Source organism: Protopterus annectens, chromosome 6.part0 (assembly GCF_019279795.1).
Source record: "Protopterus annectens isolate FY-2018-M chromosome 6.part0, PAN1.0, whole genome shotgun sequence".
In the NCBI taxonomy this organism is placed as follows: Eukaryota; Metazoa; Chordata; order Ceratodontiformes; family Protopteridae; genus Protopterus; species Protopterus annectens.
The window spans coordinates 881,620,243-881,642,417 of record NC_056737.1 but is presented as its reverse complement, the minus strand read 5'-3'; the positions used below and the strand labels follow the sequence as shown (position 1 = coordinate 881,642,417).

General features: G+C 45.9%; 1 protein-coding gene across 3 annotated transcripts in view; it reads right to left on the bottom strand.

Moving 5' to 3' along the window:
* The window catches only part of PPP2R5E (protein phosphatase 2 regulatory subunit B'epsilon), a 2,371,886-nt gene that overhangs the window by 1,286,563 nt on the left and 1,063,148 nt on the right, over nucleotides 1-22,175 (bottom strand). The window lies entirely within an intron of this gene.

Below are 22,175 nucleotides of genomic sequence, written 5' to 3'. Positions count from 1 at the left end.
ATAATTCCTGATCAGAAGAGGAATCAGAAGAAATAGAAACCTGATCTGAATATTCAGAGTCAGTGCCTTGCCTAGGTCTCTTAACAGGAGGGGGATGGGTACCCCTGATTAAGGTAATTAAATCAGCTATTTTGATCATTTGTTTTTTAGGCATTGGGGCCTGTACACATGGCCCAAGCGTCAGTTTTTTAAACATAGTAATAGTTTTTGGCCTTAGTTTTGAAGATGGCGTCGGTTTAATGTACAAATCTTTAGGCCTGAAAACACACTCAGAAGCCGGTGCCTGCTCAGTGGCTCCGGACCCATCTAAGGTGGAGACATCCGCGGGTTCAATACTTAAAGTATCTTGCGGCATACCGGACTCTGAATGGGTCTCAGTAGAGGCCTGTGAATCAAAAGTAGCGGGTATCAGCGGCTGCGAAAGTGCCTCACTGAGTACAGGCGAACCGACGACTGGCTTAGGAGAAGCTATGTCATCGGTTTTGGACCTCGACAGTCTGTCTCTGTCTTTTTCTTTGTGTTTTTTAGGTATTCCAGTAGTCGGATTGCTAACCGACGACATTTCTGGATAGTTAAATCTCAAGCCAAAATATTTAGAAGCAAAGATATACCGACACTTAATAGTGCGCTGATTAAATTTAGCACAAAACCGACAGCAAGGCACGTTGTGGTCAGGGTCTAGGCAAGGAATACAGTACAAATGAAAACCCTTATGAGGTATTTGCTTCCCACAAGTAATACAATTATTAACTTTTACTGACATCAGTAAGGAGCGAGAAAAAGTTTCCCCAACGGGGTACTTAGCTTTTAGTTGAAGACTTCGGTTCTGAAATTCGAAAATGAAAATTTCAGGAGTCGGCCGACCGGCACTTGCGAACTGCTTCTGCTTCGGGTACCGTGCGGCAAGAAAGACAGATGTAATGGTGTCGGCTGCATGTTTTATACCCCTGACTACCTGATGTCATGGAAGAAGGGACAGCAACCGACGCTGGACACAAGACTGTTACTCAGGCCAACTGAGGGCAACCTGCCAGCAGATTACCCAAATGTAATGACTGCAACAGTGAAACACGAAAAACATCAGACTGAACTGCTAGGGAGAAAGAATAGCTGCGTAAAATCTTACCATAACCATAGATGTCCTTCTCTTCCAAGTTGCAGTATTCTGGGTATGGGATTTTCTACCTCAGGTGACCTGTATGTTGGCTCCTATACAAAAGCTTCAGCATGGCTGTTGTAGTTGCATGGGATGTCACACGTAGGGCCATAAACCAGGGTCCTTAAATGTGACGTCTGCAGGCGCAGACCTCAGAACTTGAAGGACTAGCAGGAAGGAGCAGCCAGTGATGTCAGTCATAGGATCAAGGAGCCATTATGTGAATACAAAGATCACAGGATAGGGTGTAGACCCCAACCGACCGGAAGACATGAGTGACTGAAAGAAAGAGAGAGAGAAGGATAAGGGGGGGGGGGTTTGGTGGGTGGGAAGGAATACTGCAACATGGAAGAGAAGGACATCTATGGTTATGGTAAGATTTTTACACAACTATTCTATGTTCTTCTATTCCTATGTTGCAGTATTCTTGGTGTGGGAGAGTACCACAGCTTAGGTGGAAGGAAGGGTGGAGAAAGAAGAGGCTGATTCCACAAAGCCCTGGCAAATCCTGCACGTGCTCTGGAGACATTGTTTAACTTGTAGTGTTTAGTGAAAGTGCGAATGGTGGACCATGTGGCTGCTTCCACTACAGAAGCGGTGTCCAGGCCTTTTAAAAAGGCTTTGGAGGCTGCCACTGCCCTGGTGGAGTGAGCTGTAACTCCCTTTGGGAGCTTTTTGCCATGGTGTGAATAACAGAGACAAATGACTTTCGTAATCTAACATTCAATGGTTTGTTTGGAGACTGCCTTGTCCAGGGCCCTGGAGTAGAAGGAAACAAAGAGTTGGCTGGATTTTCTAATGGATTTTGTTTTGTCTAGGTAAAATCTTAGCTGTCTGTGTACATCCAGGGAGTGGAATATTCTCTCACCATCATTGGTAAGAGAGGGGTAGAAGGGGGGAAGTTGAATAAATTGGTTTAAGGACAGATCATTGACCACCTTTGGCATAAAGGAAGGGTTAGTTCTTAGTGTTACTCTGTCCTTGTGGAAGGTAGAGTATGGGTGGGCAGGCTATTAGGGCTTGTAATTCAGACACACTTCTGGCTGAAGCTATGGCCACTAGCAGTACTGTCTTCCATGTGCACATCTGTAGAGTAGCCGCACTAGCAGGTTCAAATGGAGACTAGGTTAGTTTTTCCAGAATGAAGTTAAGGTCCCAGGGTGGTAGAGTGGGTTTTCCTGGAGGTCTGATGTGCAAGACCCATTTTAAGAATAGCTTCACGTCGATCCTGGCTAGTAGGGGAGGGTCTAGTGGCAGGCAGGCTGAGATTGCAGAAAGGTGGACTTTCACTGAAGAGTAAGAGAGTCCGCCCTTTACTAGTTGACATATATGCAAAAACTAGGGGAGATCTGCGATGCATGGATCCCTGCCCTTGTCCAGATACCATTTTGAAAATCTTTCCCATTTATCAAAGTATGATTTTCTTGTAGTACGTTTCTTGGCCTCCTTCAGAATTGAAAGCACGTCCTCTGAGTAGTGGTACCTGAAGGGAATTACAAGTTTATCACCCACAGAGTCAGTGACATCTGCAGGTGTGGGTGGATGAGGGTTCCCTTTTGTTGCATAAGAAGGTCCAACTTGTGGGGTAACTTGTGATGATTGCCCTTGGCTAGATTGAGAAGTAGGGGAAACCAGTGCTGCCTTGGCTAGTAGGGAGTCACCAGCAAGATTTTTGGTTGGTCTCCTGATTTTCAGGAGGACTTTCTGAATTAGTGGGAAATGAGGAAAGGCATATATAAATTTTCCCTTCCAAGAAATGCTGAAAGCATCTACTCCCCAGGCTAGAGGGGAGTAGGTCTTGGAGCAGAAGATCTGCAGCTGTCTGTTCTGGGGGGAGGCAAACAAGTCTACTTGAGGTGTTCCCCACCGGTGGACCATGTGTAGGAAGACATTCCTGTCCAGCATCCATTTGTGCTGTGGAGAGGATGTCCTGCTGAGAAGGTCTGCTTGTTTATTGTGCTGCAAGGGGATGTAGGATGCCTGCAGGGACAAGTTGCGTTACGCGGCTAGGTCCCACATCAGTAAGGTTAGTCTGCACAGGTGGTACGCTTTTGTTTCACCCTACTTGTTGAGGTACCACATAACTGTGGTGTTGTCTGTAATTATTTGAAGAACATGTGGCAGTAGGAGAGGAATGAAGGCTTTTGGTGCTGGAAGGACTCCAGTCATTTCCCTCATGTTGATGTGTTTGTTCCTTAAAGAAGAGTGCCACGTTGCTTGGACCCTGTAGGATGCCACTGTGGCTCCCCATCCCGAGTCTAAAGCATCTGTATGCATAACCTGGTTTGGGAGAGGAGGCTACAGTGGAAGGCCCTGGTTCAGCTGGACTTGCTGAATCCACCAGTTCACTTCTGCCTTTAGGCAGTCAGGAGAGTGATTTCTTGCTCTAGAAGATGTTGGTGCTGAGACCAAACATTTTTTGGATACCACTGTAGCTTTCGCATGTACATTCTGGCTAGTGGAAGCATGAAGATTGGTGGCTGCCATTAGGCCCAGGGTCCTTGGGAATTGCCTTGCAGTTATTATTTGGGTCTGCAGCACGGCTTTGAAATAGGAGGTCAGGGAGCTGACCTTGTCCTGGGGAAGGAAGGCTTTCATTATGTCCGTTTTGATCCTGCAAATAAGAAATATTTTGTCTTGTTCTGGTGTCAAGGATGACTTTGGGAGGTTGAGGGTGAACCCCAGACTTTGCAGTAGGCACATGGTGAACTCTAGATGGATTAACAGGGTTTCTTTGCAGTCTGCTAGGATCAAGAAGATGTCTAGGTAGGGATAAAGCTGAATCCCCTGTGTTCTGCAATAGGAAATGGCAGGTGCCAGACATTTTGTGAACACTCTGGGGGCAGTGGACAAACCAAAGGGCAAAGCAGTAAATTGGAAACGACAGGAGGGTTCAGAGAAACGTAAAAATTTTCTGTGGGATGGCAAAATGGGCGTGTGCAAATAGGTTTCTTTCAGGTCGAATGTGGCCATGAAAGCCTTGGCTGGTATGAGAGGGATTAAATTTGGAAGGGACAACATTCTGAAGGTGGGCACTTTTAAGAATAGGTTTAAGAAGGAAATGTCTAAAATGGGTCTCCATGGTTCATCTTTTTTTGGGACCAGGAATAGTCTTGAATAGAAGCACTTTCCTTCCTGTCCTGGAGGGGCAGGTTTTATGGTGCCCAAGTTTAGAAGGTCTGTCAGAACCTGTGGGAAGAGGTACCTTTGATTTTTGGGTGGAAAGGGGACACCCCTTAAGAGTGGCCTTTCTTTCCAGGACAGGAAGTATCCTTCTTGAATATTAGACAGAACCAATTTGTCTGTGGTGATGGTTTTGCAAAAGGGGAGGCAGTGGGAGAGGCGGGCGGAAAGAGGGCAAGGCAGTCACGCATTGTTGGGGCCTCCTCTGTCTTGACAGGGCTGTCTAGAGCGAGGCTGAGAGATAGCTGGCCTGGGAGGGGTTTGTCTTGTGGTTCCTCTTCTTTGTCTGGAGGAGGAGGAAGGACCAGCAGAGGGTGGGTTTTGTCTGACAAAAGTGGCCTTGGCAGGGTAATTCTTGTAATATTTGGGAACTAGGGACACCAAGAGATGCTTTATGTCTTGAAATTCCTTGCTCTTTTCCTGCAGGTTTTTGAACAGGTCTGCTGATTGTTTGCCAAACAGGAAATTAGGGTCCAGCTTTTAGACTTGAAGTCTTCGGGTAAGTGTTGCAGACGAAGTCAGGAGTACCTCCTGAGAGCAGAGGCAGATGCTGCAGAGCGTGCAGAGGCCTCTGCAGCACCATAACTGCATCTGATTGAGTGTCTGGCTACTTGGGCAGCCAGAGATAGTTTGAAGGAGATGTCTGCTTTAGTGGGACAGTCAGGAGTAGCAGCCAGCAGAGAAGTGGCTTGACAGACCAGGTCCAAAGCATATTTGGTCATATGGGTTTGATAGTTGATGGCTCTAAAGGCCAGTGTGGAAGAGGTATAAACCTTCTTTCCAATTCTATCCACTGTTTTGCTGTCTTTGTCAGTAGGTAAGAGAGAGACAGGCGGAATGAGTCTAGATTGTTTATCTTGTGAATTGGCAATTACAGCAGGATCTGCCAAGGGAAGCTTGACTAAGAATTTTTGGTACTCAGGCACCTTCTAGAAGCGGTCTGGCCTCTTAGGGGCAGGTGGCTGAGAATCTGGTGTCTGATGCAAAAATGCACTTATATAGCCAAACTGGAAGCAAAGCTCTCTTCACCCAAGACTGGACAAGGCAGTCAAGAGGAGAAGGTAAACACTTGCACCACACCACACTCATCACATAGTCCCTCAAAACCTACACCACCAAAACACACACACAGAAACACAACTCACACACCTACATTCACGGAGGCTCTCAATAAAAATCTACCCAAACAGTGACCTCCAAAGCAGAAATGCAAGCAACCCCCCCCCCCAATACAACCCAAATGACACATAGCCCACAAACTCAGTGTGCCACTCAACCACAGCCCATATGGCATAACAACGTACCCAACACTCTAGTCATAGGTAACTCTATAGTCAGGCAAACTGATGGTCCACTCGCCAGGCTAAACAAGGAGAAAGTTACTCTCAAGCTGCCTGTCAGGTGCCAGGATCCACCACATAACGCATGCACGCAGGTCACTCCACAGCAAGTACAAATATGACTCTGTCATTTTCCATGTTGGTGTGAATGACCTGAGATGTACCTCCCTGGACTACATGAAGAGAGACATGGAGGAGCTGTCCGATCTTGTAGTCCAGGCAGGTACGACCCTAGCCCCGAGTAGCATCCTGCCATCACCCAGAATTATACCACAGTACAATAACAAATTGATTGACTTCAACAATTGGCTAAGTTTCTGGTGTCATTCTAAGGGGATCCAGTATCTGTCTGCCTGGGATGACATGATTGACAAACCACGATGCTTTGCCAGAGATGGCCTGCACCAGTCGCCCTTGGGATTCCGGACACAGGCTAAGGCTCTTGCCACCCCTATAGTGCCTTTTTTAGGCAAGGTTCAAATGACAAATTCACCACCGTAACAAGTACAAGCAAGCTAAATCTGAGGGTAATGCTACTTAATACTAGAAGTCTAAACCTCACAATGCACTCACTCGAGGCACTCCTTAAAATGGAGAACATCGACATCTGTGCAGTGACAGAGACCTGATTCAAGGCTCCAGAGAGCACCCTTGCATTACCACACCTTTCAGCCAGCTAACCTGGACCGAAACACTAAAGGCGGAGGCGTGTCCATATTCATTAAGGATATCCACACCTCCGGGCTAGTTGCTCAGCATAATGGATCTGAGATTATCCAAGTGCAACTAACTCTGGGCAAGACCACAATCCAAATTGTAGCTTGCTACAGATCCCCCACCATGCCCCAGGATTCCCACTCCTCATTTCTTGATACACTGGAAAATATTAGGGTACAACCTAACATCCTAATAATGGGTGATTTCAACTACCCCACCATTAACTGGGAAAACTACTCATGTACCAACTCTTGTGCTCAAAGTTTACTGGAATTCATAAATTCAACCGCCTTGGATCAACTTATCCACACCCCCATCAGGGGCAGCAATATCCTAGACCTGGTCATTACCAATATGGACAACTGGTGTTCCACATCAGAGGTCTGTCCCTCGTTGGTGAGATCCGACCACAAGCTAATCACCCTAGACATCCATATCCCACTCCCACCCACCCCCCCCCCCCCATTAGGGAAACCACCGTAAAAAATTTCTCTAAAGCCAACTTCACGCTTCTTAAGACAGAAGTGGCAAACTTTACAACACCATGCTTACGGACAATAGAGGTATGACTGCTGAATCCTATACAAATGCACTTTATAAGCACTTATACGAGTGCATGGATCGTGCAATCCCTAACAGAACCAAGACACCATCTTCCAAAACAAGGAAGCCAATCTGGTGGTCCCCTGCCATAAACAAACTCTACAACAGAAGAAAGAAACTGTTGCAAAAAAGAGTAAAATCCCAGGACTGGAGGAACTCCATGGTCAGCCTCAGTAAGAAGCTGAGATCCCTCAAAATCCTCCAAAGCTAGTTACAAAAACAAAATTGCCACTGATTCTAAAGACAACCACAAAGCATTGTATAGCTATGTCAAGAATCTCAATGGCAACACTCAGATCTGCTTTGAGTTACAGCAAAATGGCACTAAATATACAGAATCAACTGATACTGCCAACATCCTGGCAGATAGGTTCAGTGCTAACTTTACCCCTCTCTCACCCCCTAAAGGGCCTATCTCTATACTGGAAGAATGCAAAGTTCCTGTAATCACGGCTGCACAGGTAAAAAAAACACTCTCCAAAGCCAAGAACACAGCATCCATGGGACTTGACAACATCCCAGGCTGTGTTATGCACGAACTACAGAACGAACTGGCACCCCACCCAAGTACCATGTTCAATCATAGCCTCACCTCAGCCTTTGTGCCCACTGAATGGCGCACAGCAATGGTTATCCCACTCCACAAAGCGGGAGCCACCATGGACCCTGGGAACTACCGCCCCATTAGCCTGACGAGCCTGGTCTGCAAGGCTATGGAACGTATCATCATGGAACTTATAAACAATGACATTGGTAATCTCCAAACTCTGGACCCTACCCAGTTCGGGTTTGTAAATGGCAGATCATGTCTCCTAAACCTGATAGACTTCTTTGCAGCAGTCACCAAAGCCGTAGAGGAGGGTAAGGTGGTTCAAACAGCCTATCTAGATCTCGCCAAGGCTTTCAACACCATCCCCCACTCTGGAATTGTAGATAAACTCACAAAACTAGGTATAAATCCCTATGTCACAAGATGGGTTGCCAACTGGCTCACTGACAGAACCCACACTGTGAAAGCAGCAGACTCTAAATCCAACTTCAGACCAGTGGCAAGTGGAGTACCACAGGGTTCAGTCCTGGGTCCTCTCCTGTTTGGTATCTACTTCTCTGAAGTACAGGCTAACACAGAAGGTATTTGTCTAACAAAGTTCACAGATGACTACAAACTAGGTGCCATAATCAAAACTCCTAATGATGTGGACATCCTACAAAAGGGCCTCACTGAGACAGATGCCTGGTGTCAAAGCCATGGCCTCAAGCTCAATGCCAAAAAGTGCACTGTCATCCCTTTTGGTAAAAGCTCTGTACCCATGAACTACCACATAGGCGATAATCTACTTAACACCGAAACAGCAATAAGAGACCTTGGGACACAGAAGGACAGTGGTCTCTCCTTTGATAATCACATCGCCACAGTAGTCAGGAAATCCTTCTACGTGGCACACCTCATCACAAAAGGTTTCTCATCCAGGAAAAAAGAGGTCATTGTTCCCCTCTACTCATCACTCATTAGACCCATTATAGACTACAATGCCCCTTTTGGTATGTACTTCACAAGACGTCTACAACAACTGGAAAGGCCACAGAAATACCACACAAAGAAGATTACCGGCCTCAAACAGATGCCCTATGCAGACTGTCTAAAAAAACTTCAGCTTTACTCTATCGCATATCGCCTACTCAGAGGCGATCTCTGCCTAACATACAAAGCTATGTCAAAGCCAGAGCTGTTGGACATGCTCCACTTGAAATCCTAATCCCTCCGAGCTACATGCTCTAGGGACCTAAACTTTGTCACCACAATAAACAGAACATGCTGGAGGGATAGATTCCTGTCCCACAGACTTCCCATACTCTGGAACAAACTACCTATCTATATCAAACAAAGCTCCTCATTAGCACTCCAAGAAAAATTTTGATGATTGGATGGGAGATAGGAAATTCACGCCGGGATCACTTCTGTGGCTCTGCTTGACAGGGGCACAGGAAAATAATTTTCTTGGGTGGCAAAAGCCAGGATACCATTTGGCTAGACTTATACAGGACCTAGGGCCAATAGTCTAGTACCTACCTATGAAATAGACAGGGATGACAGGTGGAATGCCAGAAGGGGAGGGAGATTCCACTTGCAAAAGATCAAAATACCTCTCGAGTCACAGAGATTTATGAGGTGTCCCATTTAAAATATTCTTTCATTTTGGTGATGGTTTCACCAAAGTTGATATCCTCTGGGGGGGGGGGGTCTCCCTCAATGGATTCATCATCTGGTGAATAATACTCTTGAGAAGAGGCTATTTGGGAAGTGTAAGAAATGGATTTCTCAGATGACGAATAATAGGTCTCTTGCTCTTTTTCCCTCTCCTGTGAGGTAATTGGTGGAAGAGAAACAGAGGCAGGCCTAGGGCTAAGCAGAGGAAGAGTAGTTGGAAAAAGAGACTGAAGGCCTAAGGGCCAGAAAGGTCTGCATTAATAAAGAGGTGAAGGAGTGCCAATCAGGCAGGCCCTTCTGCAGGTATAGCCAGAAGTTTAGTTTTTTGTTTCTTTTTGACTGGGATAGAGCTAGGAGTAGGCCTGGAGTCGGATGCCTGGCTAAGGGAAGCAGTGTTTGGTGGAGGGATCCCGTCCGGAGGATCGACTTTGTCCAGTCTCCCTTTGACCTCGATGGTAGCTGCTGTCTGGGTTACCTCTGGAGACATGCCGGTCATCGACTGTGAAGCGGCTTCCTCCAAGGTTGCAGGAGAAGTCGACGGGTCCATCAGACATCTCTCAACTGTTATATCGGTAGCTTGCAGGGCATCTGATAGCGGAGCAACAGAGAAACAGGGCCTACGAAATTTGGCCTTCTTTCGCGAAGATTCAGTCGAGGCCTCTGAGGTGGGATCCACCTTGAGAGCGAATTTTTTTAAGATGTTGGTTTTCCAGGTAGAGATTTAGTGCGGCCAGACGGCTGCGAATGGTCTTAGGAACGAAAGATTGGCAGATAGAGCAAGCGTTGTGATTGTGCTCCTGGCCTAAGCAAAAAACGCAGCGGTCGTGCATGTGTTTATGGGGTACCTGGCACCCGCATTGGCATTTCCCCTGTTTTCCTGACATCGGCTAAGGATTGCTACAACAAACCAAGCTTTAGCTAGAAATTAAAGAAGAAAACCCCAATGGAGTGCTTAGCTTTTAGACGTCTTGTGGCGAAAGAGCGAGGCACACGATGTGTTGGTTTGTCTGAGGCTGAAAAGTTCAGTGGTCTGTGCATGCAAATGTCACATTTAAGGTCCCTAGTTTATGGCCCTAGGTGTGACGTCCCAAGCAAAGTACAGTTGGGTACACTTACCATAAATGTAGATGTTCGAGTGTATTCACTGTTACAGTCATCACATTTGGGTTATGCCTGCCAGTGTAGCCCTCAGTCAGTCCGAATACCAGAGGCTTAGTACTTCTGCATCGGTTGCTGTCGCTCCAGGACGGACGTCAGTGGTATAAAATATGGCAGCCGACGCCATTACATCAGATTTTCTTGCCCTGTCAGGAGCCCCCAAGAGGGAGCTAGGTTATGGTGGAAGAACACCACCAGTATAAAGTAAATACGAAAAATTCCTTGAAAGGGGAGAGAGAGAGACAAGGGGGAGGGAAACCAGGACTGCAACAGTGATTACACTCTAACATCTACATTTATGGTAAGTGTACACAACTGTACTATGTTCTTCGAGTTTCACTGTTGCAGCCATCACATTTGGGGTTGATTCCCAAAGCTTAAGAAAAGGGTGGAGGCGGTCAGGAAGACTGGGGGTTGGCTAGGATGCCCTGCAAGACTGCAGTGGGAAAGCCTGCCCTGGATTTGGAGAAGATAGGCAAGTGGTAATGCTTGGTGAAGGTATGAACAGATGTCCATGCTGTAGCCTCCAGGATGTCCCTGGTGGGGATCCCTCTGAGGAAAGCTGCAGAGGTGAAGGTTGCTCTAGTGGAATGTGTCCTGACCCCCTTGGGGGGAGGTTTCCCATGCTGTTTGTAGCAGAAATGGATGCAGTGTGTTATCCACTTGGAAATGGTTTGCTTGGATATGGCCTTGCCCTCTGCTCCTGCAGCGAAGATGACTGGCAATTGATCAGTTTTTTCTAAAAGATTTAGTCCTGTCTAGGTAGAATCTGAGCTGTCTGTGCACATCTAGAGAGTGCAGAATCCTACCCCCTTGTTTTGTGGGTTAGGAAAAAAGGTGGGCAAATGAATGGATTGGTTGAGAGCCACACTGGACACCACTTTTGGCATGAAGGATGGGTTGAGAGCCACACTGGACACCACTTTTGGCATGAAGGATGAGTTAGTCCTGAGGGAGACCCTGTCAGCATGGAAAATGATGAAGGGCTCTACAGCCATAAGTGCTTGTAGCTTGGATACTCTTCTAGCTGAAGTGATGGCCAGAAGCAAGGAGGTCTTCCAAGAGAGAAACTTAAACTCTGCTGAAGCTGCAGGTTCAAAGGGGGGCAGGGTGAGCTTTTCCAACACAAAGTTTGGGTCCCAAGCTGGGGTAGGAACTCTTCTGTGTGGCCTCAAGTTGTTAGCCCCTCTTAGGAACTGTTTGATGAGAGGGTGTGAGAAAAGAGGTGGCTCTGTGCTGAAATGGCAGAGGCATGAATTTTAATAGAAGAGAAGGATAGACCCCTGTGCAGTAGGTCAGCCAGGTAACCCAGGATGAGAGGTACGGAGAGCTGTGTTGTTCCAGCTCCCTTAGCCTGGATCCAGGTGCAAAACCTTTTCCACTTGTCAGCATAGGACTTTCTAGTGCTGGGGCATCTGGCCTCACATATAACATCTAAAACTTGTTTGCTAGACTGGCAGCTTGTGGAGTGGTCAGGGAATAAGCCAGGCTGCCAAACTGAGGTCTGCAATTGGGATGCATGAATTCTCCATTCCTCTGGGTCAGGAGTGTTGGGATCCAAGGTAGATGCAATGGTGGCAGGGGTGACAGGCTGCGCAGCAGAGGGTACCAGTTTTTCCTCCCTTATTTTGAGCAGTACCCTTGAAATGAGTGGTAGAGGGGGAATGCATAGACCAAGAGGTTTACCCACTGGAAGGATACAGCATCCACTTTCCAGGCCTTGCTGTGAGGTTCCCTGGTGCAGTATTTGCTGAGCTGATGATTGGAGTGGGAGGCAAAAAGGTCAACCTTTGGGGTGCCCCATTTCTGGTTTACAAGATTGAAGGTTCTTGGTCTAACTGCTACTTTTGTGGGTCCAGCAGATTTCTGCTTAAGTTGTCTGCCAGAGAGTTTAGAGATCCTGGCAGGAATTCTGCTAACACGTGTAGTTGCATGGCTGAGGCCGTGTGCCAAAGGGTCACGGCGAGCCTGCAGAGAGGATAAGAGTGGGTTCGTCCCTGCTTGTTGAAATACCACATCACCATGGTGTTGTCTGTTTTGATCAGTAGAGGCCCCGGGGAGAGTAGTGGTCTGAAAGCTGTCCGAGCGTGCTCAACAGCTAACATCTCTTTTTGGTTGATGTGCAGATGTATATGATTTGGGCTCCATTGGCCCTGAATGCACCTGCTGTCCAGGTGTGCACCCCAGGCATAGTCTGATGTGTCTGCGGTGAGGGTCTGGGTGGTGTGGCGTTGTGAGAAGGGAAGCCGCTTGTGGTAGTATGCTGCTGCCCACCAAAGAACATCTTTCCTTAGACAAGTTATCACTGGTATAAGAGTTTCCAGGTCTTGGGAGTGCTGACACCAAAGGCTTTTTATGTACCATTGTAGTTTCAAAAAAAAAACATCAACAGTTCCCAAAGGGAACAAGGAATTCTCCCAGGAAAAAAAATACAGTCAGGAAGCACTGAATTAGCTGCTGTTTCTTTATTTTACTTCATCTGGTACCTCAGCTACACAAGCCTTCTAAGGAATAAATCAATGCAATTTAAGCAGCCTTTTTATATTCCCTTAATTAATGTGTTAATACATTTAATTACTATACATCAATGATTCTACTTTTAATTATCATAAATTCAGTTGTTAAGTTATTGTGAACTTCTACACAAACTTAAAGGTGTACCCCCCATATATACAGGTCTCAAACAAATAAACAAGATAAAAAAGCCCAAGACTCTTATACAACATATAAAACATACAACCATTTCTTACATACTACATTAAATAGTAAATATTTAAACATTCTAAACCATTAATTAATGAATAACCAATACTTTACAATAAACTTACATTAAATAAATTTCACTATTCAATGCATATGACAATATCACATTCAATCCAATACTTTTTAAGATATGACTAACGTGTTATTGCACTTTCCTGCTACCGTTCATCATGTTATTAATTTATATTCTTTTAATACTCTTCTTGTGTTACTGCAAACTATTAAATGTGAATCCAAACTTTCCTATACATCCCAATTAATTTCCAAATTTAGCCCACTGGGGAACAAAGTACCTAAATTCACTATGATTTTAGTTTCTAACCGTAAGACTCTACGTCTAAATTCATCTCCCCCCATATTTTGACATCCAAATGGTTGAGCTAGAACACTAAAGAAGAAGATGTCAGTGCTTCGCCCATGGGCAGTGCAAAAATGCTGAGCCACTGGGCTCTCCATTCTCCTATTACTCACATCTCCCAAATGTTCTAAAATTCTTAACTTGACCTTTCTTTTTGTTTGTCCTACATACCACATGCTGGGTGTGCACCCACACCCAATAATGTAAACCACCCTACAGGAATCACATTTAAACTAATTTTTAATCCAGAATTTCTTCCCATTTATTGCCCAGACATAAACTCATTTTTAATCCAGAATTTCTTCCCATTTATTGCCCAGACATCCACATTTTCTTATTTCACTACATATTTTGCACATTCCACAGGAGAATGCCCCAGCCTCCTCCCACTGTAGGTTCCTCATATGCAGTCTGACATATGGAATGAGTAGAATGCAAGAAGCCATGAACTGTAGAGCTTGCAGGATTTTCCTTGCGGATAACTGGGTCCTGGTGGCTAGTTGAGAGAAGTAGGCTGTCAGGTAGGTTTGTTTTTCTGGTGTAAGGAATGCCATTCTGGGATGCTGTGTCCAGGCTTGCTCCCAGGAATACATTTTTTTGATTGGGTACTAGTTTAGATTTCATTTCGTAGATAGTATACCCCAGGGAGGTCAGTAGGTCGTTTACAAAGGTCAGGTGCTTTAACAACTGTTCCTGATGGTCTGCCTGAATCAGGCAGTCGTCTAAGTATGGGTAAATTTGAATATTTCTTTGCCTGGAAAAAGCAATGGCTGGAGCTAGACATTTTGTGAAAACTCTGGGAGCAGTGGATAAGCCAAAGGGAAGTGCAGAGAACTGAAAGTGCAGTGATCCTGCCCTGAAACACAGGTATTTCCTGCATGATTCCCTGACTGGGATATGTAGGTAGGCTTCTTTTAGGTCTAGGGTGGGTAATCAAGCATCCCTGGAGACCATAGGTAGAAGCTGCTAGAGGGTGAGCATTTTGAATTTTGGTATCACCAGAAATGTGTTTAGAATGGATAGATCGAGGATGCGGTGCCATGTGCCCTCTTTTCTGGGTACCAGAAAGACTCTGGAGTAGAAACCTTGGCCTATCTGTTCTGCAGGAACATGCTCTATTGCCTTCATAGAGAGCAGGGAAAGGACTTGCTTTTTGGCCTCTGCCCACTGGTTTGGGGGAAGATCTGGTAATCCTTTTGGGGTTGGTAGGGTGTGGAAATAAAATCTGTATCCCTGGGACACTATCTTGAGGACCCAGCGATAGTTGGTAATGGTGGCCCAGGTGCTTGCGTGGAAGGAGTGTTTTCCTCCTGGGGGCAAGAGTAGGTGGGCAGAGGGAGGGGGTGGAAGAGTAAAGTCATTGTGAGTTCTTACCATGAGAGAGTTGCTTTGCACTCCCTGGTTTTGAAGAGGAGGAACTCCATTGCTTACATCTCTGCATTCCCTGGGGCTGTTGTCTGGGAGGCCTGCTTCCCCTGGGTCTGGGCTGAGCTGACCTGGAGGGGGGAGGAAAGGACCAGTGTTTGGAGGGGCAATGCCTACTGAACCTCGGTGGCTGGACCTGTAAGAAGTCTAACTGTCTGCATAGATTTAGCTTTTTTTCCATCTTTTTAAGACCTCTTCTGCCTTGGTGCCAAATAAGTTGTCTTTGTGCAAGGGTGCATCCAATAATTTGGATTTGACATGGTCTGGCAAGGGCTGTTCCTTAAGCCAAGCATGCCTTCTAAGGACTGCTGCCCTGCAAGATGCTCCTAGGGCGTCAAATCCACATTCTAAGGTATGCTTAGTTAATTGACTTACAGAATGCATTAACTCTTGTAACTCTATTTTCTGCACAAGTAGGAAAAGAAAATATTTTTTGTTTGAGGAGTTCGATGGTATGTTGCTGATATCTCAGCATATGGAACTGACAATTTAGTGCTCTAATAGCAACAGTAGCAGAGTTGTATACTTTTTTTACCCCATCTGTCTAATGCTTGGGGATCCCTATCGGAGGGGGTGGGATTCTTAGCTGAAGTTGCTTTGATTCCTTTAGGTCACAGAGATGACCTTGGGGTCAACAGTAGGATTTTTGAAAATAAATTTGAGAGAGTCAGGGACTCTATAGTACCTGTCAGGTTTCCTGGGAGCAGGAGGGAGGGTGTCAGGAGTCAGACTGGATTCCATAAAAACATCGTCCACAAAGTACAGTTGTGTATACTTACCACAAATGTAGATGTTAGAGTGAATTCACTGCTGCAGTCATCACATTTGGGTTACCTGCTTGCAGTAACCCTCAGTCGGCCTGATTAACAAAGTCTTGGGTCCTGCATCGGTTGCTGTCTCATCTTCCATGACATCAGGTAGTCAGGGGTATAAAGCAAGCAGCCAACGCCATTACATCAGTTTTTCTTGCCCCAGATGTCAGCTGTCCCCATAATGGGAAGCAATTATATATACAAGGTTACACCTCCAACAAAAAAGCAAATATACCAAAAAGCTTTAAGCATAGAAAGCAAGAATAGAGGTATAGCCAATAGAAGTCAGGGGGCTGGAGGGAGGGTAACTAGGACTGCAACAGTGAATACACTCGAACATCTACATTTATGGTAAGTGTACACAACTGTACTATGTTCTTCGTGTTTCACTGTTGCAGTCATCACATTTGGGTAGATTCCCAAAGCTAAGAATGGGAGGTGGAAATTAGATAACATTAGGACCAGCTAATAAGGCCTTGCAAGACTGCAGTGGCAAAGCCAGCTCTGGATTTAGAAAAAATTGGCAAATGGTAATGCTTGGTGAAGGTATGTAAGGAAATCCAGGTAGCAGCTTCTAGGATGTCCCTGGTAGGGCCACCACTGAGAAAGGCTGCAGAGGTAGATGCAGCCCTGGTTGAATGTGGTCTAATCCCTTGTGGGGTAGGTTTTCCATGGTGCTAATAGCAGAAATGAATGCAATGGCCTATCCATTTAGAAATGGTTTGCTTTGAAATGGCCTTTCCCTCTGCCCCTGCAGAAAATGCAACTTAGCAGTTGTTCAGATTTCCTGAGAGGTTTAGTACTGTCCAAATAAAACCTGTCTGTGCACATCTAGGGAGTGCAGTATTCATTCCCCTTTGTTCTGTGGATTTGGAAACAAGGTTGGCAAATGAATGGACTAAGGGCCACACTGGATACCACCTTGGGCATGGAGGAGGGATTGGTCCTGAGGGACACCCTGTCTGCATGAAATATGATGAAAGGCTCCACTGCCACGAGGGCCTGTAATTCAGACACCCTTCTTGCTGAAGTGATGGCTAAAAGAAAGGCTGTTTTCCAAGAAAGGAATTTCAACTCTGCATTTGCAGCTGGCTGAAAAGGAGGTAGAGTGAGTTTTTCCAATACAAAGTTAAGGTTCCAGGCTGGAGTACTGGCTCTCCTGGATGGTCTTAAGTTTTTGGCCCCTCTGAGGAACTGCTTCAGCAGTGGATGAGAGAGGAGGGGTGGTTCTGTGTTGTAATGAGCTGAAATGGCCGAGGCATGAATTTTAATGGAAGAAAAGGAAAGGCCCTTGTGTAGCACCTCAGTTAAGTATTGAAGAATCTGAGGTAAATTGGGCACTGCTGTGCCCATCCCCTGAGTTTGGTTCCAGCAACAGAATCTTTACCATTTTTCAGCATAGGATTTTCTAGTACTAGGCCTCCTTGCCTCCAAAATGACATCCAACACTTGCTTACTGAGGGATGGTAACGGAGAGATCAGGTAATTAGCCAGGCTGCCAGGTTCAGGGTTTGAAGCTGTGGGTGCAGAATCTGGCCCTCCTGCTGGGACAGCAGGGCAGGGATCTGAGGCAGGTGCCAGCAGTGACACACTGCGTAAAAGGGGGGTACCAGTGCTGGCGTGGCCAGTCTGGTGCAATCAGTATCGTCCTTGATTTGTCCTGTTTGATCTTTAGTAGTACCTTGGATTGGAGAGGCAGAGGGGGAAAAGCATAAACTGATAGGTTTTTCCAGGTGAAGGACAGGGCATCCACTTTCCAGGCTTGTTTGTGGGGAGTCCCTGTGCAGAATTTTTCCAATTGGTAGTTCAGGAGGGAGGCAAACACGTCTATATCTGAGCTCCCCCATTTGTTTCTCAACTTGTTGAATATATTTGGTTCCAGTTTCCACTCATGTGGGTTCATGAGATTTCTGCTTAGTTCGTCTGCCAGTGTATTTAGCTTTCCTGGCAGGAATTGAGCCTGTAGGTGCACTTGGCAGCTCAAGGCTGTGTTCCACAGAGCCATGGCTAGTTTGCAGAGAGGGTATGAGTGGGTCCCCCCCTGCTTGTTTATGTACCACATAACAGTTGTCCGTCTTTACCATTAATTGCCCTGGAAGAATGTGGTCCTTGAAGGGTGTCAGAGCATTCTGTACAGCTAACATTTCTTTTTGATTGATATGCAGGTGCATTTGACTTGGGTTCCATTTGGCCTGAATGCACTTCCCTGCCAAGTGAGCCCTCCCATGCATAGTCTGATGCGTCTGTTGTTAGGGTTTGGGCGGTAAGGGGTAGAATGAATGGCAGTCCCTTGTTTTGGTGACAGGCCTCTGCCCACCAAAGGAACTCCATCTGTAGACAAGGTATGATAGGAATCATTGCTTCTAGATCCTAAGAATGTTGACATCATATGGTTTTTAGATACCAGTGTAGTTTCCTCATATGCAGTCTTGCATATGGAATTAGGAGAATGCAGGAGGCCATGAATCCCAGGGCTTGGAGTATTTTCCTTGCAGATTGCTGGGTCTTTGTGGCCAGTAGTTTGAAGTAGGCTGTTAAACAAACTTGTTTTTCTGGCGTGAGAAAGGCCATCTGGGAAGTTGTGTTCAAGCTTGCTCCCAGGAATACAATTTGTTGGCAGGGTACCAGGTGAGATTTCTTTTCGTTTGTGGTATACCCCAGTGAGTTTTAGAAGTTTCTTTACGAATGCCATATGTTTTAATAGCAATTTCTGTACAAATGCCAGATGATTCAATTGTATGTCCTGGCTTTCTGCCTGAATTAGACAATCGTCCAGGTATGGAAATATTTGGATATTTCTTTGCCTGCAAAATGCAATGACTGGAGCTAGGTACTTTGTGAATACCCTGGGCGCAGTAGATAAGCCAAAGGGCAATGCAGAGAACTGATAGTGCATGTAACCTGCTTTGAAGCTTGGGTATCTTCTGCAAGATTCCCTTATTGGGATGTGCAGGTTGGTTTCCTTTAAATCCAGTGTTGCCAACCAGGCATCCTTGCCTAGCATAGGAAGCAGCTGGTGAAGAGTTAACATCTTGAATTTTGGAATCACCAAAAATGTGTTTAGGATAGAGAGGTCCCGGACAGGACGCCAGGAGTTGACTTTTCTGGGCATCAGGAAAAGTCTTGAGTAGAAACCTTGTCCCCTTTCCACTTCTGGAACAGGTTGAATAACCTTGATACTTAAGAGATGGAGAATTTGCTTTTGAGCCTCTGCCCACCGATTTGGGGGTAGATCTGGCTAACCGTTTGGGATTGGTAAGGAGTGAAAGTGGAATCTGTATCCTTGGGAAACTATATTTAAAACCCATTTGTCCTGGGTAATGAGTTCCCAATTTTTTTGCCTGCCGGGCAATTTTTCCCCCTAAAGGAAAAGTCAGTTGTGCAGGGCTTGGAAGATTTAAAGTCAAGTCATTGAGACAGTTTACCATAGGGGGAGTCTTACCACTCCTTGCTTTGGAAGTGGGAGCCCCCCACTGCTTAGTCCTGTGAGTACCTTGGGACTGAAGCCTGGGAGTTCTGCTGGTTCTGGGTTTGGACTGAAGGCCTGGAAGAGGCAGGAAAGGACCAATTTTTAGAGGGTCAATGCCTACTAAATCTGGGAGGCTGTACTTGCAGGAAACCTAACAGTTTGCATAGATTTAGCTTTTTCCTCCATCTTTTTAAGTACTTCTGCTTTGTTGCCAAACAGGTGGTCTTGGTTTTAGGGAGCATCCAGCAATTTAGCTTTAACATGATCTGGCAATGACTGCTCCTTAAGCCAAGCATGCTTTCTAAGTACAGACCCAGTGACAGCAGCCCTGCAAGATGCCTCTAGTGAATCAAAACCACATTGTAAAGTATGTTTCCCAACTTGTTCAGCAGAATGCATTAAATCCTGTAAATCTTTACTTTCAGCACAGTCAGGAATCAACATCATTTTCTGTTTAAGCAATCCAATAAAATGCTGCTGATACTTTAACATATGAAACTGGCAGTTTAAAGACCTTATGGCCAAGGTTGCAGAAGTGTATACTTTCTTACCCCATCTATCCAGCGCCCTGGAATCTCTATCAGAGGGGGTAGGGACTTTTGGCAGTAGTAGCCTTAATGCCCTTGGGTCCCTGTGAAATGGACTCAGGATCTGCAGTCGGATTTTTAAAGAGGAACTTGTGAGAGTCAGGAACCCTGTAATATCTATCTGGTTTTCTGGGAGAAGGAGGTAAAGGGTCAGGGGCCAAGCTAGATTCCAAAAAGGCATCATCAACAATGTCCAGTACAGGGGGATAGCTAAAAGCCTGTGTTGAGGCAGGAGTAAGAAATCCCTAAGCCTCTGTTTAGAGTCAGAGTAATCCTGGCTTTCCCAGCGAAAATGCTCCCTAAGAGAATGCAAGGTTTCACCAAAAGAGAAATCCTTTGGAGGGGAAGCAGAGGGAATACAGTCCTCTGCATCAGAATCCTCATAGGAAGAGAAGGGTAAATCCTGGTCATCAGAGGAAACAAATTTCAGAGTCCTAATCAGAAGAATCATAAGCAAACTCAGTCCTAGGTCTCTTAGAGGGGGAAGGTTGGCTTCCCCTGATTAAAGTAATAAGGTCTTCATTCTTATCATTTTTTTAGGCATAGAGGCCTGACCATGCGGTCTGGGCATCGGTTTTCTAGGCATAGATTGAGTTTTAGGCCTTGAAGAAGATGGCATCAGTTGGTCTGAATACACCCTCGGAAGCCGGTACCTGCACAGCGGCTCTGGTCCCATCCAAGGTAGAGACATCCGCAGGTTCCACAGTTGAAGCATCTCCCGACATACCGGACTCTGAATGGGTCTCAGTAGAGGCCTGCAAATCTGAAGTAGCGGGTATCAGGGGCTGCGAAAGCACCTCACTGAGTACCGGCGAACTGGTGACTAGATTAGGAGAAGCGTCGTTGGCAGCTTTGGACCTATGCGGTCCGTCTCTGTCTTTATCTTTGCGTTTTTTCGGAATGTCGGTAGTCGGGTGGCTTACCGAAGCCATATCTGGATAACTGAACCGAGTACCAAAATATTTAGAAGCATAAATAAACCGACGACAAATAGTTTGTTGTTTAAGTAAGGCACAAAACCGACAGCGAGGTACATCGTGTTCAGGGCCTAAGCAAGGAATGCAGTACGAATGAAAATCTTTATGAGGTATTTGCTTTCCACAAGAAATACAATTATTAATTTTTACTGACATCGGTTTAGAGTAAGAAAAAGTTTCCCCAATGAGGTACTTAGCTTAGTTGAAGACTTCGGTTCTGAAACTCGAAAAGAAAATTTCAGGAGTTGGCTGACTGGCAATTGCGAACTGCTTCTGCTCTGGGCACAGCATGGCAAGAAAGACTGATGTAATGGTGTCGGCCGCATGTTTTATACCCCTGACTATCTGACGTCATGGAAGATGAGACCCCAACCGATGCAGGACCCAAGACTTGTTAATCAGGCCAACTGAGGGCTACTGCAAGCAGATAACCCAAATGTGATGACTGCAACAGTGAAACACAAAGATCATCATCCAGGAAAGGATGAATGGCTAGAGGTCTGTGCTGTGGAAGATCTAAGAATTCCCTGAGTCTCTTTTTTGACTGAGGGTAGTACTGACATTCCCAATGGAAATGCTCCCTTTAAGAATGAAGGGTTTCCCCAAAGGAAAAGTCCTCGGGTGGAGAGGCTGAAGGGATGGATTCCTCTGCATCAGAATCGTCATAAGCAGAGAGAGGTTGCATATCTTCATATTCAGATGCGTCTGAGTCATCAGACTCCTGTTCAGATAAAACTACTGGGGACAAATCTCTTTCTTTTGGAAGGGGTAAGCCTGGCTTCCCCTGATAACCATTATAAGGTCTTCTGCCATTTTAAGCATTTGAGACTGAGGCAAGGAAGCAGTGCCTGAGCTTGGGTCATCTTTTTTCTGGGTGTGGTTCATACCCTGGGCCTTAGAAACTCTGTAGTTTTCGAAAGAGCTGTAGATGCAAATGTCATCGGTCTGTGTCAAGTATTGGTAGTGAGAAGTACTTCCTCAGAAGCCGGTGCCTGCTCAGCGGCTCCGGACCCATCCAAGGTAGACATATCTGCAGGATCCTTAGTCGAAGAGTCTTGCGGCATACCGGACTCTGAAAGGGTCTGGGTAGCAGCCTACGAATCCACAGAAGCAGGCATCAGGGGCTGCGAAAGCGCCTCACTGAGGACCGGAGAACTGACGACTAGCTTAACGGAAGTGTCATCGGCAGTTTTGGACCTGTGCGGCCAGTCTCTTTCTTTATCCTTATGTTTTATTCAAAAGATCTGCTGTCAGATGGCTTACCGAAGCCATAGCGAAAATATCTAGCTACAATAAGTGACTGATGACGTATAGTTCTGGCATTGAACAAATCACAAAACCGACAGCAGGGGATGTTGTGGTATGGGCCTAAGCAGGTGATGCAGTAAGAATGAAAGTCTCGGTGTGGTATTTGCTTT